Raw genomic sequence first — 17,777 nt, forward strand, 5'->3', positions numbered from 1 at the left:
TATTATATGCAATGTTGGAATCACACAATATGAGGATGCAACCGTCAAATGTGAGAAAAAAACAGTAAGGGAACCACCAAATATGAGAAAAAAACTATCATATGTGATGTTGGAATTGCACAATGTGAGGATGAAATTGTCAAATGTGAGAAAAAAATTAAGGGAACCACCAAATGTGAGAAAAGAACTGTCACTTGTGATGTTGGAACTACACAATGTAAGGATGGAACCGTCAAGTGTGAGAAAAAAAATTTCACCGTGATGTTAGAACTATACGATATGAGGATGGAACCGTCGAATGTGAGAAAAAAAGTAAGGAAACCACCAAATGTGAAAAAAAAACTGTTACATGCGATGTTAGAACTGCACATTGTGAAAATGGAACCGTCAAATGTGAGAAAAAAGTAACCTAGTGTAACAGGTTACCTACTAGTGGGTACCGTACCCCTTTTTTAGGGGTACCATACAATTACTCTTCATTTAAAGGTTCCCAACTGAAGTGTCCATATGTTGGTGTATACCACATCTTGAAAGGAAGCTTTAATTTCCTAAAATTATTTTGAAGATCTTTGTCATTATTTAATTTGAGTCTTAAAAAGAATTTATTTCTATGCGAATTTTTTTTTCCTAAAAGATAAAAAAGAGATTTCTTAAACAAAAACTATCTCTGAGAATAAAATAATTTTATTTCAATCTTGTTTCCAAGGATAATGATAAAATTTCATTAATATCACAATGTGGATAAGAGCTCATTAGTCCATATTCTTTCTGTATCAATAGATTTAATATAAAACCATATCTAGCTAACACATAGGCATCTGTGCTGGAAATCTTTGAGGCTATCCACATACCCATAACTTTCAAAAGTCTTCCTTTATATAATTTAAGAGGAAAAAACACAAACGACATTTCTGTTGGAAAATTTAGAGCCCAGTTGATAGAATTAACAAGTTTTAAACTCAAGTTGTTAATTAGATTTATTATGAATAAAACTTGTTAAAAATAAAAAAACATCAATATCATGTCAAAATCATGTAGCGGAAATAATAAATAAGACAAGATATGATGACCCAAGAAAACTAATGAAACCAACCAGTTTCACAATAAAAAACCTAGGGGGAAACCTTCCCAAAAAGCAATCCACTATAGTAAAGAGAAGTTTCAAATCTAGTACAAAACCTTTGTCCCTAGACTCTACAATCCCTGTAGATGAACTCACAGCAGAAATCTTCTACTACTTCAGAACCTCTGAACTCTTCAATATATGAACGCCACCCTTTGATGTTGCACGAATCCCAATATATGACTAACTCCTTTGCACGAATCCTAGTACGTGACTCACTCACCAACTTGAGGAAAAAGAATGTTGGCTGCAAAGCTTTTCACTTCATCAACAATAAAGATCAATAAGTACTTGGTTACAAAACCCTAAGGCGCAAAGACGCAGTAGCTTCTTTCAGAGAGAATAAAGCATCGGTCACCTATTGTATATGTTCTCCTTGTATTATTTTATGTGACGGCCTCTAAAATAAACCTTATATAGGTCTAGGGTTGTGAAAAAAGAAACCCTACACAAATACATAAGCTTAGCCCAAAAACAGAAATCTGAATTTTTGTAACCTCGACAGATAGCAGGTGTCGAGCAGGTGTCGAGAAGGTGTCGAGGTTTAATGAATCTCAACAGATACAGCTATCGAGAAGGTGTCGAGCAGGTGTCGAGGGAACAGAAGCTTTCTCGATTGATCGGCCAGCTATCGAGAAGCTATCGAGATTGCGATAAGAATCAGCTGAAGAGCTCGATAGATAGCTAGGTGTCGAGGAGGTGTCGAGCAGCTATCGAGCTATAAAATTCAGCACTTTCTCACTTGATTCTTGGATAAACTTGCATGGCTTTAACACTTGAACTTGAAACAAGGTTTCTTTAAGTATTAAACACATCCTAGATCTACCTAAATACAAGTAAAGTGCGTTTTGTCAAAGGATTAGCCAATTACATAAAAGAATGACATATGTTCTTTAACAAATGAAATCACATATGTCCTAACAATCTCCCCTTTTGGCAATCCGTGACAAAATCACAACAAACAAATGAACATATGAAAGAAGTCATAAATCACTCAACTCATACTCACTTGTTGAATACAATAAAATCTATCCTAACACAAACTCTTGAAAAACTTTGCATGAAGAGAGTTTATGGCAAGTAGACTTTGACAATCCGTATTTCTGAAACACTTTAAACAAAACTCATCAAGACATCTTTGTGTAAAACAAAAATAATAGATTGTATACATGTATAATGAACATGCGTATAAAGATAGAGATGAAACAACACATGAAGAGAGAGGTGAAAGAATCATACATCCACATATAGAGAGAAAATAAGTACAATGTATGTAAAATTGGTCACAAGACCTCACATACAAGATCAATGTATCTATAAAGAATAGAAAAGAAAAGATACATCAAAACCTCACTACATCTCTTAAATATCAACACTCCCCCTATCAGTCAACACTCCCCCTATCAAAATGAAACACATCTCCCCCTTACAAAGGAATGTATTTCTCCCCCTACATGTAGAATATTTAAAAAGAAACACATATTTCCACAATTTCTCCCCCTTTTTGTCATGATTGACAAAGGGTACAAGAAGCTAGAAAGCTTCACCTGAGAAACATAAAGATGATCAAGGATGATCAAGGGGGTACAAAGAAATCCATAAAAATGCATGAATGTAATGAAATAAGATGCTATGGATGACAAGATAAAAGAAGGATGCAAAACACACACACACACACACACACACACACACACTAAACAAGTCTAACAAATTTTATATTTCAAAAACAAGTTAAGATAGTTTAGTGAGCATACATTAGCACATGTAAAACCTTGTGATGGCCAAATCACATTGTACCTGCATGTGTATCAAAAGTAGCAAAGAATATTGCATGTTGTGTGTGAAAAACATCGCAAAATTGCATATGTGTATACATGTTATGACGATCTGAGATATGAGAAAATAACTTTAACTGACACACAATTGTAATTATTTGATGGGGACTATCACCTTCGAGGTACATCCTATAACTCCTACATCTCCTAGAATACACGTTTACAACCATATTTAAAGCATTTTTTTTTAAATCTTTTTGCTTTTTATTTTTCTTTACATATTTTCTTTTATTTTAGCATATCATGCATGAGCATATAAAAGAGAGAAAAGAAATACCCAAGATGTTAAGCATAGACATTGCACTTTTGCTATGCCGAAGCATACGAATGTCTTTGACACTGCACTTTTGCTATGCCGAAGCATACAAATGTCATATTATGATTGGCGGGAAACAGTGGTAAGATCGTTATTTATACCTTTCTCTTAGGATTTTCTAGTCCTACCCGCAAGAAAGAGTGATACGAGTGTTAAGTTTAAGAGATAACTTAATCTTACTCATCACAAACAAGAGTCACAAAGCTCACTTGCTTAGTTGTGCATAGAGATGCTCATCTAAGCTACACAAGATACAAAGTTTAGAAACTTTATTTCAATGGCCATCCAAGGTACATAAGTACCAAAGTACACAAAACACACACTGTTTTTGTATTTTTATGATTTTTCTCTTTCTTTTTATTATTTTATTTTGAAAACAAAACAAAAAACTAAACAACCAAACAAAAAACAGACAAACAGCATGAAAGCATGAAAGAAATATGCATATGCATGAAGGTATGATAGAAAGATGTAGATGCATGAAAACATGATTCCAAAAGTAGATAAGAAATCAAGCAAAGAAAGTCCTACTATAGATAGAAAGAATTTAAAGGAGAGGACAAACAGAGAAGACAATTAAGTCTTAGGCTCCTTTCTCACCCATACAGCACGAGTCTTTGGCCGTGAAGATGAAAATGCACGTGTCCTAGTATGTCTACTAAAGGATATAGAAGAATTAGAATTCTCCTGAAATTGAGTTAAAAAGTTCAAGACTTTTAATAACTCTCCAAACAAAGGTGCAAGTCCTTGAGAGGAAACCTGTGACCGTTTGGACAATTGCTTATGAGGATACAACTTAAAGCAATTAGGACGAATGTGTCCAAAAACACCACAATGGTGACAAACATGAGGTTTAGCAAAGGATTTAGAATTAGCTAAAACAGTTTTGGATTTTATACCTTTATCACCTTTCTCAAATTGGAGCATAAAGATAGTCTTTGATCTAGAAGCCGTGAAAGAGGAGGGGCTGGAGGAAACAGCATATCCTAAGCCAGTCATATTAGAATTAGGCTTTTGAGCACTTAATACCTTATCAAGCTTTGCACTAGACATCCTCTCTATTTGAGTTCTAGCTTGACTAAGCTCAACCTCAAGATTCTTGACCTTCTCTTCTAATGAGGTGTTCTCCAAAATAAGAGTCTCAACTAACCTTGTAGTCTCATCTAGCTTAACTAATAGATCAGTTTTTTCAGTTTTTACCGCAGTAAGCTCTTTTCTACAAAGATGAGAAGTCTTTTAAGATTTTATGAACTCCGTGCATAGCGTATCATAGGCTTTTTGAAGGGTCATCTTCTTGAGTACTTCATCATCAAAAGAATCCTCATTGTCACTAGCACTCTCCATAGTCACCTTATTGGTTGTGGCAGCAAAGGCCATAACGTGATGACATTCATCCACAAACTCATCAGAAGAGTCATCCTCAGTGTTACTTCAAGTAGCAACCAACCATTTATCTTCTGACTTCTTGGTCTTTTCCTTCGTTAGGTAGTTTGGACACTTTATCCTCGTATGACCAAAACCTTTGCACTCATGGCATTGGATGAGGGGTTTCTCATTCTTGCCCTTCCTTGAGGATTTAGATTTCCTAGGAGGTTTTCCTTTATCCTTTTCCTAAATTGAAGAAGTTTGATAATCTCATCAGTTATGAATGATAGATCCTCATCCTCATTATCATCTTCATCTTCATCTTTGCTTTCAGAGTCCTCAATCTCTTCCTCTATACCCTTAAGAGCCAAGTTTTTGCTCTTTCCACCTTTTTCCATTGAGCCTAATCCCATCTCATAGGTTTGAAGGTTCCCTACAAGCTTAGTCAAAGGAATTTGATCAATGTCCTTGACTTCTTCAATGACAGTGATCTTGGCATGGAATCTTTCAGGTAAGGACCTAAATATTTTCCTAATAATTTTAGATTCTGCTATAAATTCTCCAAGGTTAAAAGCAGAATTCACAATATCCATGAGTTGAGCATAGAACTCATCAAAGGTCTCATCCTCCTCCATCCTTATTTTTTCAAAACTACTGGTGAGTCTTTGAAGCTTCACAGTCTTTACTGCCTTGGTACCTTTATAGGTGGTCTCAATAATGGTCCATGCTTCCTTGACAACTTCTGTGGATGATATTTTCTTGAATTCCTCATTGGTCACCCCACAAAACAAAGCATTCAAGGCCCATACTGTTGAAATTTGCCGCAATGATTGTTGCATCATCCCAATCCACCGACGCTTCCTTTGGCTTAATCCAACCAACTTCAACAGCTTGCCATACCTATTCACCTAAAGCCTGCAAAAAAACTTTCATACGAACTTTTCTAGTATGCATAATTAGTTCCATCAAATAAAGGATGAATTAAAAGAGATTGTCCACGATCCATGACAACGTGGGTCAAGGATCACACTCAGGAAATTAATCCAATCAGAGTGAACCCGCTCTGATACCACTTGTTGGAAAATTTAGACCCCGGTTGATAGAATTAACAAGTTTTAAACCCAAGTTGTTAATTAGATTTATTATGAATAAAACTTGTTAAAAACAAACAAACATCAATATCACGTCAACATCATGCAGCGGAAATAATAAATAAGAAAAGATATGATGACCTAGGAAAACTAATGAAACAAACTAGTTTCACAGTAAAAAACCTAGGGGGAAACCTTCCCAAAAAGCAATCCACTATAGTAAAGAGAAGTTTCAGATCTAGTACAAAACCTTTGTCCCTAGACTCTACAATCCCTGTAGATGAACTCACAACAGAAACCTTCTACTGCTTCAGAACCTCTGAACTCTTCAATAGATGAACACCACCCTTTGATGTTGCACGAATCCCAATACGTGACTAACTCCTTTGCACGAATCCTAGTACGTGACTCACTCACCAACTTGAGGAAGTTATTACCTAATTAATACTAGCATTCTCTCTCTCCTTATTTATTACTTTCTACCAAATAATATTTTCTTCAACACAATCTAACAAAAAAAAATTGAAAACTAATCCCATTTTACACCATCTCTCTCTCTCTCTCTCTCTCTCTCTCTCTCTCTCTCTCTATATATATATATATATATATATAAGCTACGTTATTACAGCTTAAGCTATATATAAAAAAAAAATGATCTGCAGTACATGGAAAATCCAAACAATTCTATATAAAACCTGACAAGTTGAACGGGCTACAAGAGTATATGGAGTTTCATCAGATTTGAAGGAGTTATAAAAAATTTAATTATATATCTAGATTGATAGAAGAATTGGGTCCTTGGTTCAGCGGTCGAATTGCCGTTTGTTTTGAAAAAAAATAATTTTCGAAAACTTTTTTTTTTAGGTGTATGTTTGCAAGTAAAATATAGTCATACTTGTAAAATATTTTCCATTAACAATTAAATCTTTTTATAAAAAAAGTTTAAAATGTTTTATCTTTAAAAATTTGGTAAAACATATTCCAAAAACATATAGTGACTTCCCCTCTCCCATCTAATCACAAGGTCACAAATCCTGTGATTAAAGACATTGCTCTGATGATTGGTGCCTGCGGTCTGGTGGAGAGGGGAGAAGTCACTATATGTTTTACCAAATTTTTAAAGATAAAACATTTTACAACTTTTTTCATAAAAGATTTTATTGTTAATGAAAAATATTTTACAAGTTTGACTATATTTTACTTGCAAACAAACATCTAAAAATGGAAAAAAAAAACATCTTTCTAATTTTTTTTTCTTTTTCAAAACAAACAGAACGTTAGATTCAATACCTATGGTAATAAGCCTCTAAACCTATATTAGTTGGGCTTGATTGGCCAATTTGACCGCTGAACCAAGGACCCAATTCTTCTATCAATCTAGATAAATAATTAAATTTTTTATATAACTCCTTCAAATCTGATGAAACTCCACATATTTCTTGTAGCCCGTTCTACTTGTCAGGTTTTATATAGAATTGTTTAAATTTTCCATGAAATGCAAATCATTTTTTTTTAATATAGCTTAAGGTGTAATAACGTAGCTTATATATATCTATATATATATATATATATAGAGAGAGAGAGAGAGAGAGAGATGGTGTAAAATGGGATTATCTTTCAATTTTTTTTTTTGTTAGATTGTGTTGAAGAAAATATTATTTGGTGGAAAGCAATAAATAAGGAGAGAGAGAATGCTAGTAATAATTAGGTAATAAGGTGGAAAACAATAGCATTTAATGGTGTTTTTTAACCATTAGATCTCTTAGAAATCTATGGTGTAAAAAAAGTGTAAGTTTATAAGAGTTACACCAGGTGTAACTTGAACCCATCTCATAATCTATATATCTATATAATATCCAAAAGTACAATATTTACTGTTATTATACTTTTATTGAGCCACATCAACATAACATTTTGGTTAATTTAGTCCACTTGGCCCATTTCAGTCCAATTATGTCCACTTCAGTCAATTCGGCCCACTCCGGTCCATTCGGTCAACTTTAGTCCATTCTGTCTACTTCAGTACACTTTGGTCTGCTTTTTGGTCTATTTCGGTCCATTTAGTCCTTTTAGTCCATTCAGTCCACTTATGTCAGATTCTCAGCATAATGTTGGTAGGATCTTTATAAAATTACGTTTTTCTTATATGTTATTAAAGTCTTGTATTTTTCTTTTCTAATGTTAGTAATGAATTTACTTATATTTGTTTCATCTTTAGGTCATTCCAGACATGTAGAGGATGAATTTTTTGTAAATAATACTAGAAAAATATTCTAACCACACATTATATTATTTAAAATATATCTAATCTTATAATATAATTGAGTGTAAAATGTATTATGTTTTCTTGTAAAAAATCTTACAAAATATAAAACACATTCAAATAACAAATACACTTAATTTATAAAATCTAATATATTGTATAAACTATAATTTGTTAGAAAATAATCACATTATTTTAAGAAGATTTTGGGACTAATACTTATAAGTTGTCAAATTTTTTCTGCACATGACTCTGGTCTCTGACTAGTACTATATATATATATATATAAAAGGTGAAATGTAACATTTATTTTTGTTGTACTTCTGTTAAGCCACATCATCATTTATTTTCTCCTTATTAATTTATCTCCTTTTTTTATGGAGATTTTTAATTTATAACCTTAAAATTACACTTCCCCTCACTTCTATCATTTATCTTCCATTTCCTTTATATCTTAATGACTAATGTTACAATTCCTCCATCCATTTATTTTTCTTTTATTTTGACTCTTCTTCTCATCATTTTATTTACTATAAAAATGTACTATTCTCTCTTTTTTTTCAATCCATATTTTGCCACAAAAATGATGAATACTCTCTCTCTCTCTCTCTCTCTCTCTCTCTCTCTACTTTAGGTTGATAAATTTTTGTGTTGAAGTCTACTTTGGGTTGATGTGATTTGATCGAGTTTTAATTTTTGTTATCTTTTCTCTTTAAATTTTTATTTATTTATTTATTTTATTTTATTTTAGAATCATCTTTGTTTTGATTGTTAAATGTTATCTTCTGAAATTATATAGTATAAAATGTTATAATGTTATTTTATTACGTAGCATTACTCGGATAATTTAGCGTTTACAATTTTACATTTTTTCTTTCAGTATTCTTCATTTCTTCTACTCATCTTTTTTTTTTTTATTATAAAAATTTGCTATTTCTATTACATTATCTCAAAAAAAAAAAGTAATTATTCCTCCGCTCCTCTCTCTCTCTCTCTCTCTCTCTCTCTCTCTCAATTATTTATTCTTTATTGTAACTCTACTTAGATTGATGAGTTTTGGTGCTTTTGTATCTCTACTTTGGGTTAATACATTTTGGCGGTGTGCCTTTTGAGTTCTTCATCACATGTACTTTCTCTTTCTCTTATAGTTTTGTTTGAATTAATTCTTCGATATTTTGAAAGTGAGAATTTGAATTTATGTCAAATACACGGTACATGGCTAAGTATTTGAATGTGCTTATCAATTATAAATTTATGATGATGTTTGATTATCATGATAATCTCTTTACGAAAATGAGAAATTTGAATAATTAATTTGAAACTTAAAATAGTTTAAGATGGAGGAGACCAAGAACCAGTTGTTGTTTCTATACCAATGATTCTTACCGGTATTATTTGTTACTCAATAACCTTGGTATCTGTCATGTTCACCGGCCACCTTGGTGACTTGAGCTTGCAGGTGCTAAGATATCCAAAGAAATAGTAGTCAAACAAATGCAAGGCTGTATTAAATATAGGAAGTACGTAGGGTACTGTACCCGTGTCATATCTATGTCATACTAGAGTCATATCATTCATTCCATGTTATAATCTTTCAAGAAATTGCTGGTGTCACCATGTCAAACCCTTACCCATGTCTGTGTTCATGCTTCCTAGATATCAATGTATTATATATGTTTTCTGGGGTACAAATAAGTATCAAAGCATAATAAATAGACCTAAGATTTGGTGTGTGTATATATATATAGAGGGTTGCTACGTTCACAACAATTTTACAACATTTTCACAACAAATCATAGGTAGTTAGTTGTTACTGGTTCAAATTTGAACCTAACACTAAGATTACTTTTTTGCCCCAACAATAACAACCAGTAACAATCTGCCACTTAAGATTTGTTGTGAAAATGTTGTAAAAATGTTGTGGACATATCATTTCTCATATATATATATATATATATATCTTGTGGAGGAAGAAGGCTTAAATAGGAGAGCAAAAGTAGCAGGAGAAATTGTTTGTTGCTATTTTTTTATTTTAAAAGTTGTTTTCTCCTTCATGGACAGTTTTTTTCTGGCTTGATCCTACAGAAAGAGCACATACAAACAGACTTCTTGTGAAGGATGAGTTTATTTACAACAGCTTATATTGCTTAAAAATTAAGCTAGGAAAATACTTAAAAGATGTGAAATTTGAAAATTTGTACTTGAGCTAATAAGTCAGAAGATGAGCCATATACCGTTGTTGCTAGCTATAGGCAGCCACTCCTCCTTTCCCAAGCATCCAATTTGGATATCAAACAGTTTAGCTGATGATGTATTGTTAGTGGCAGTGTCACAGATAATTCTAATACCAAATTTTGGAGAAGAGGGTCTTTCGGATGTCAATTGTCATGCCAGGAAAATATATTGTGTGTGTATGTGTGTATATATAGATATATATTGATCAATTTGATGTCCATTTCCCACTTAGTATCTCATTAAAAGGTCGAGGTTCCCTCTTAAAATGGAGGATTTTTTTTTTCTCAAATCCCATGAGCTGTCAACAGAACATGTAACCTTGAAAATCGATCTACCCTTCAACAAATAGGCATGGAGCCATGCAACCTGTATAGAGTCTAATGTTTCAAATAGCCTCCGTATGAACCACATAATGGCAGCCATGTTCCACTCAACCAGATTAGTAGCCTCAATAGAATCTTTGTTAGCAGCAGCAAAACATATGTGAGACAGATTCACTTAGGATGGTACATGAAACCATTGCATCCTGCTCTTTCTTGCTGCGTGAAACTTGTGAAAACTAGCATAATCAATGCAGAAAGGTAGGCGGGCAAATGATCCTCGCTGCATCTCTTCTTCACTTCAAAATATTCAAATAAACCACCTCTTAAAGCTATAGAATATTAGAAGATATACAAGTTTTGACAGAAGAAACAAATGTTTGAGGGATAACCAATAGCAACTAGCATATCAAGAATATATCCGCACTCCACAGAAACATAAGCTTGGAGAATACCAACCTTGTTTATACACCTACGAGGTTTTTTATTTTATTGTTATTTTTCAACCAGTTCTTGGAGCCAATAATAGATGTTACAGATCCAGGTATAAATGCAGTTTGTCAAGGGCTCACAAAATCATTCAAACATAACTTCATTCTCTTAGCCAAAATCTTAGTAATATATTGTATTGCAATATAGGCTGAGGTCAGTCAATTTTGAGGGGATTAGAACTAGAGTTAAAAATAGTAGTATTGGCCTCTCTATGAGCTTACAAGATAAAAATGAACCTTGAACAGCTTCAATTACTTCTCCAATAATAGGCTAGGCAGATTTGAAAAGATGAGCATTAAAACCATCAGGGCCAGGGCACTTCTAACCACTAAGAGAACACAAAATAGATTTTATTTCCTCAGTTGAAACATCCTTCGGTAAATCACTCTTGGAGACTCAGGGAACTGGTAATTAAGGATTTGAGATAACTTTCCCTCCATACTTGTTAGGATTCCTGCTGGAATGCCAAGAAAATTTTGATGGAAATTCACAGCCATACAGCTATCTGTTACATACATATTATGGCCCAGAAAGACCGTGTTCTTATAAAACAAGCAAACTAACCATGGGTAACATGTTGGTCTATGCTTAGCTTAGGGTTTTGAAGTAGATAATCCCTACATTAGGTTCATAGTGAAATGAAGTGCTTAGTAGTAAAGATGTAGCTGTTAAAGGCTTTTTAGTTTTTGCTATCTCTCTTTCAATCTCTCAATCATTCAAAAACTTCAACACATCTTCAATCTTGTTTACATCATCACTATAACAAATCTGACTTTTTTCAAGGGTCAAAACCCTTAAAAAAAGTATTAAAAAACCTTGAAAAAAATTATTTTAAGAGTCCAATTGACCTTTGATAACCTTCGAAACATGTACCGTCGAAAAAGAAATTTTAAAGGCCTTCATGACCCTTAAAAATTTAATTGAATTCTGAATGCCTCAAATCCTTACCACTTAGTGAATCTGAACTGTTTTGATCACCTAAATTAAGCCACCTTACTCTTGCTTTCTGTCTCAAGTAGCCTTGGTATTTCTCAAAGTCACAGCAATGATATTTTTCCCCTTTATGGCAGTGTTCTGATTTTGACCAGGATTATTAAATAGCCCCTATTGCACCTCTTCAAGATCTCTTTTTGCCTTGTTAACATTTTCAGTCAAACCCCCATCCTGTTGCGTATTAAACTTTTCAAATAAAATTTTAAGCCACTTCATCTTTCTAAAAACTATATGCATGGTCACACCATAGACGTCTCTGTTCTTAGTAATTCTGACTATATCCCACACTCAGTTCCCAAAAGTTGTAACACATTATTTCAGAACTCTATGTATTCAGTATTAGAGAGTATTTCACTTTATTTTATGAAGGTAATATAAGTGCAGAATTTTCTTTCAAAAGCCATTAATTTTGCTATAGCAGAACTAAAGACACTTACAGCCTGGCTGCAAAGAAAAAGAAAGCTCAAACAAAATCTCTGATACAAGTTAACAGCAGGTATTTTTTGGCAAGTATTAGCAACATATTAGCCTAGCCGGATCATTGATGATACATATATATTGACACTGGATATCCCAATTCAACAAAGGCATCTATTTCGAATAGTGTAACTGATCTTCATAGGCAATCCTCCTGGCATTTAAATTTTGTTCTTCACAACATCTACTTCACTTCTAATATTGTTTTTGTAAACTCTAGTATATTTCTTTACAACCAAATATTATATATAGCAGCTGACCAAGCTAGCACCATTAAATTTTTTATAACTTTTGCGCTCAATCTTTCAGAATGCTGATGTTAACTCATCCTCCAATTTCCAATCCGCTCATTTGATCTAAAAAATCTCATGCTCCTCTTCCAGCTCCTTCTCTAAATGAAAATTGACAAACAATTGCAAGCTAACTTTTCAATGATTCTGCACAGTTGACACTTACATTATAATTATTTGTTTTTCATTCTAGATTGGGTTAAGTGGATGTCTTGAAACACTTTGTGGGCAAGGATTTGGAGTAACAGAATAAATAATGCTGTGGATTCATTTACAAGCCTCTTCTATCATATCCATGCCCTTTGCTATCATCACAACCATCATCTGGTTCTATACAGAATCCATACTGATCTTACTTCATCAAGATACTGACATTGCAAAGATGGCCGCTCTCTTTATAAGGTTTCTCATTCTTGGATTATTTGCATATGGCTTCCTGCAAAACATCTTGAGGTCAATCTAATTGTGTGGCCCCTGGTCATAGTCACAGGACTAACATTGGTTATTCATGTGGAATCGCATATGCACTGGACATCTCTCAGTTTTGTGAGAGCACCAGTGGCAGCTTCAGTTTCATTATGGCTATCAGTCCTTATGTTGTCCATCTATTTGACTTGTTCAAAGAAATTTGAGCGTTCATGGCAGGGATTTTCATTGGAATCATTCCAATACATTCCTACAGACTTGAAAATAAGTGAGATTTTAATCCTATTGTGTCCACTATTCTTAATAATCTTTTTTTTAAAACCTAAAATTTGACATAGCCTTATTTTGATATCAGAATATATTTTTGAATGACAAGATATGAGGAATTTTTGATAAGATATAAATATGAACAAAACACTCACCAATGCTTGATGAAGTGGTTTAAATTTTAGAAATTATTCTTTATATTGGTGATATACCATGAATAAAATAAATTCTAAACTGATCTCAAATTAAACAGGCTAAAAGAACCTGGTCCATATTGAAATTAGCATTGTGACTAAAATCAACCCAATACATAAGTTGAACCCTAGGACATGGTATCAACCAAGGGGTTCTGGCACCAGGTCATTTAAGCATGATAACTTTTTGATCTGCCAGGTTATCATAAGCACAGACCTAATAAATATTACAAGTCCCCTAATTAAGGATTTTTGCTAGTTTGGAGCATTGGGCTTTCTAGATTATGGTTTTCTTAGCGGGACTTTTTGAAAAACTCAAGAACAACCACTTCATTGATTTCTATTTGGTAAGTTTCACTGTCCTTTTCCCTGGCTATACCAGTACAGATCTGATCTTTTTGCTTTAATAATTCTTTTCTGGATTAAAACTTCAACGTGAATACAGAAGCCTTTGCTTACATGTTCTCATATGGTCTCAGTGCTGCTGTAAGGTTAGTTGGAATAATACCTTTTCTTAAGTTGTCTTATTCTGTTGAAGGTCTGCATTTTTTTTTTTTTCATTTTCAGTGGGTAAAACTTGAAGGAAAATTCCTCCAACCCAATATAAATGTGGCATTTGAAATAACTATCAACATGTACTTAGTCACATAAATTTTTACCAGTTATATGACTTGTTCAAATGATTTAATGAAGTAATTAAGCATATGTGGATGGTCATCTAAGTGCCACATAATTTGTTGGAAGAGATTCTTCAAAACTGTTTATAGGAAAACTTTGTCCTTTCTCTAGTATGTTCCAAATATTGAAAAAAATATTACACTTATTGGGACAGCACAAGGGTGTCTAATGAGTTGGGAGCAAGCCTTCCTGATCAGGCTAAGAATGCCATGGGTGTGAGTCTAAAGCTCTCTCTCCTTGTTGCATTTATACTTGTTTTGGCTATTGGATTTGGTCACAAAACATGGATTGGTTTCTTCAGAGATAGTTCAAATATCATTATGCAATTTACATCAATGATTCCTCTGCTTTTGATTTCAATTTTCATTGATTCAGTGCTAGGTGTCATATCAGGTATGAATCTTACAATTTTATATGCCACGTCATTTCAATTATATATTCTCAGTTTCAATGCTATTGATTTTGATGTTGCAGGGGTGGCCAGAGGATGTGGCTGGTAGTGCTTGGCTGTCTATGTTAACTTCGCAACCATCCACATGAACTTTGAAAAGAATGTTCTTTGGTTGGGTAGAAGCATAAATTTAAATAAATTGTTAGATTCTAAATGTTTAGGATTAAATATTTAGATTTCTACTTTTGTGTATGTTGGCAAACCGAGATCAAAACATGTCTAGACTATGTATTAGACATGCTCATGATAAGTACAAGTTAGGATTCAAGAACTTACAAGCTGCAGAAAGGAGAAGTTAATTTCAATGAGGTTCAACTGATTGAAATTAAACTTTGACTGATCAAAAATCGCAGTCAGGATTTTATTTGCAGAATTTTATTTCAACCCAGGCACTATAAAAACGTCTAGGGTTTTAAGTGAAACACTTCTTGATATAAAAGAATAACCCTAACTACATTTTAGAGGTTCTTGGATGACTTTGGAGGTGCTCTTGTGAGATCTAAAAGGTACTATGCCTTTTCCTGGCAAAGTCACTACTTGAAATCATTCTTATACCATTAGAATTAGTAGATTTGAAGTTGCTGCAACAAGATCATACATAACTGATGATTTAAACCATCAAGGCAAACTGAAGAGTTTGAGTTGCTAAACCTTTGAGTAGGATCTCAGAGTCACAAACGGGGAGTTTGTGTTCAACAAATCTAAGATAGAAGAGTTCGGAGCTTCATATGTTTGTATTAGTATATTCTACATGAGGTAACTTTAGATTTAGGGTTTAAATCTATTGTAATCTTCCATTCTATCATAGTAAATTTGTTTACCTTGAGGATAGCTAGGTTAAATCCTCCCTAAGTTTTTACCTAGAAACGGTTGTTTTCATTGGTTTTCCTATGTGATCATATTACTGTCTTCTTTATTTTCCCCACTAAGTAATATGTTTGCATGTGTTTAACCTAGATCTCATAATTAACCTAAGTAAATACTTGGCTAATTCATTAGGTTAAACAAATCTAGTTTGTAGGGATCTAAACAAACAAACATAAATGATTCAAAAGAAATATTTATTCAATTTTGCATAGTCCAGCATGCCCAATTGTGGGGCAGACCATTAAATGAGCATTTGAACGGACCATCCTGAGCACAAGATGGGCTTGATATCAGAGCATCAATTACAAATTTGGCATCACCTTCAAAGAGAATGGATTTACATCCTTGATTTGCAGCAATGGAGGCCAAGAGAAAGGCTGCCCTTAGCTTTGGCTTTATTTTAGGGACCCAAATGAAATCTTCAGATGGGGTTGATGGAATATGGATTTTTTGAATGTGGATGGCTATATTGGTGTCAAAAAAAAAAAAATGTAAAGAAGTCATTGTTCCATTGCAATGAAGCAGGAAGGATGAGGTCTGCCAAATGGTTAATTATTAAGGATTATATGAAACCATGGATCAGTCCATATATAATATATTGGTATTTGAGCCTGATCCAATGCGGTGGTACAGACAAACCCTCGTTATTGTTAAGCAATGGAATTGAGTTGTGAATTCCTTTCTAGTTGGGAGCAGTTGATTTCTTCAATCTTGAAGATATTTGAATTTAGGGAGATGAACCCATGTCTTGTCTGCATTAGAAGCTACTGATCAACCAAACTTAGAGATCAAGGCTTTATTTAGATCATTAGTTCTTTTGAGGCCAAGATCGTCAACTACTCTTGGGTATAGGTGCCTATTTGAATAGCTAAAACCCTATGAATGGATAAAACCCCAAAAAAGTATGCTGTCTATTTTGTGGCAAATGCACTTTCAAATTAATAAGAATGTTCATTTGTTATTGGTAGGTACTTGAGAAATTGCTGTTGATACTCTTCGCTAATTAAACCCCTGCTAACCAATTTTAAGTCATAATCACTTTTACCCTAAATTAACAATTAATGCTTAATATAAGTGATTAACCAATTTTCATTGCATTGCATGCATATTCAAATAGCAATAAATGAATATAAAGCAATATAAAGTGTGGAATAAAAGAAGGGAAGGAAGCCAAAAATAACACCTGATGTGTTATTGAAGAGAAAATCAGAGTTCTCGATGACAAACCTCTTCTAAGCACCACCATTGAATCTCCACTAGTGAATAGTTGCAATGCTGGTTTCCTAAAGACCATCCAAGCCTAAAGTTCCCCTAGTATTTGAGCCCTACAATTTCCAACTATAACCAAATTTATCGAAATCCTTTCTTCACCTAGTATTGGATTCCATGCATTGAGAGGCCACAATAAGCCACCAAGACCTCTTGGATATGTGGTGTAGCTTCTCTAACAATTTCCAGCACCAATCACTCAAGGAATATCACTCAAAGGTAACATGGAGTGTTTGGAGAATTACCTCTCAAGATACGGAAATGGTGAGAGGGAAAGAGAAGAAAAAAGGCTATGGATTCACTCAAGGAATATGGGTTTTCTCTCTCTCAAAGGATGAGCACAATAAACTCTCACAATGGTTCACAATCTGCTCTATAGGGTTTTCCCTTTAGCTCTCTTGCAGATTGGAATGGGTTGTTTTTTGGATAAGAATGATATGGCTGCAAATAAGATTGTAGTGCTGAAAGTTTGTCCTCAAGCAGGTTGCGACTTGCATAAATACAAATGCTTCCTTTTTTTTTTCCCCACATGTGCACCTTACAACCTAGGATGTAGCTTGCAAGGGCAACTCGAACTACTCAGCAACAGTAGCAAAGGCTCAACTGCTAAAGTAAATCTACCCCAGTAAATTGCAATCCCCAATCAAAATTAAGAAGATTTACAAGTAAATTTGGTATGAAATAAAGCCAACAAAACATGGACTTTATAGGTGCCATAAAGTTAGCATTTTAAGTTTACCAGGAAGAGAATATGGTTTAATGGTTTTTTTCTTCTTAGATTGGACTAACAGTGGACATTGAAGAGGTAATAGAGAAGGCAATATC

At 33.7% G+C, this 17,777-nt stretch overlaps 1 pseudogene; it reads left to right on the forward strand.

The window, feature by feature from the left end:
• The first annotated feature begins 9,330 nt into the window (after positions 1-9,330).
• Positions 9,331-16,137, forward strand: LOC111985855 (protein DETOXIFICATION 19-like; annotated as a pseudogene).
• Positions 16,138-17,777: the final 1,640 nt, after the last annotated feature.

The sequence above is a fragment of the Quercus suber genome, unplaced genomic scaffold (assembly GCF_002906115.3).
Source record: "Quercus suber isolate HL8 unplaced genomic scaffold, Cork oak 2.0 scaffold_355, whole genome shotgun sequence".
NCBI lineage: Eukaryota > Viridiplantae > Streptophyta > Magnoliopsida > Fagales > Fagaceae > Quercus > Quercus suber.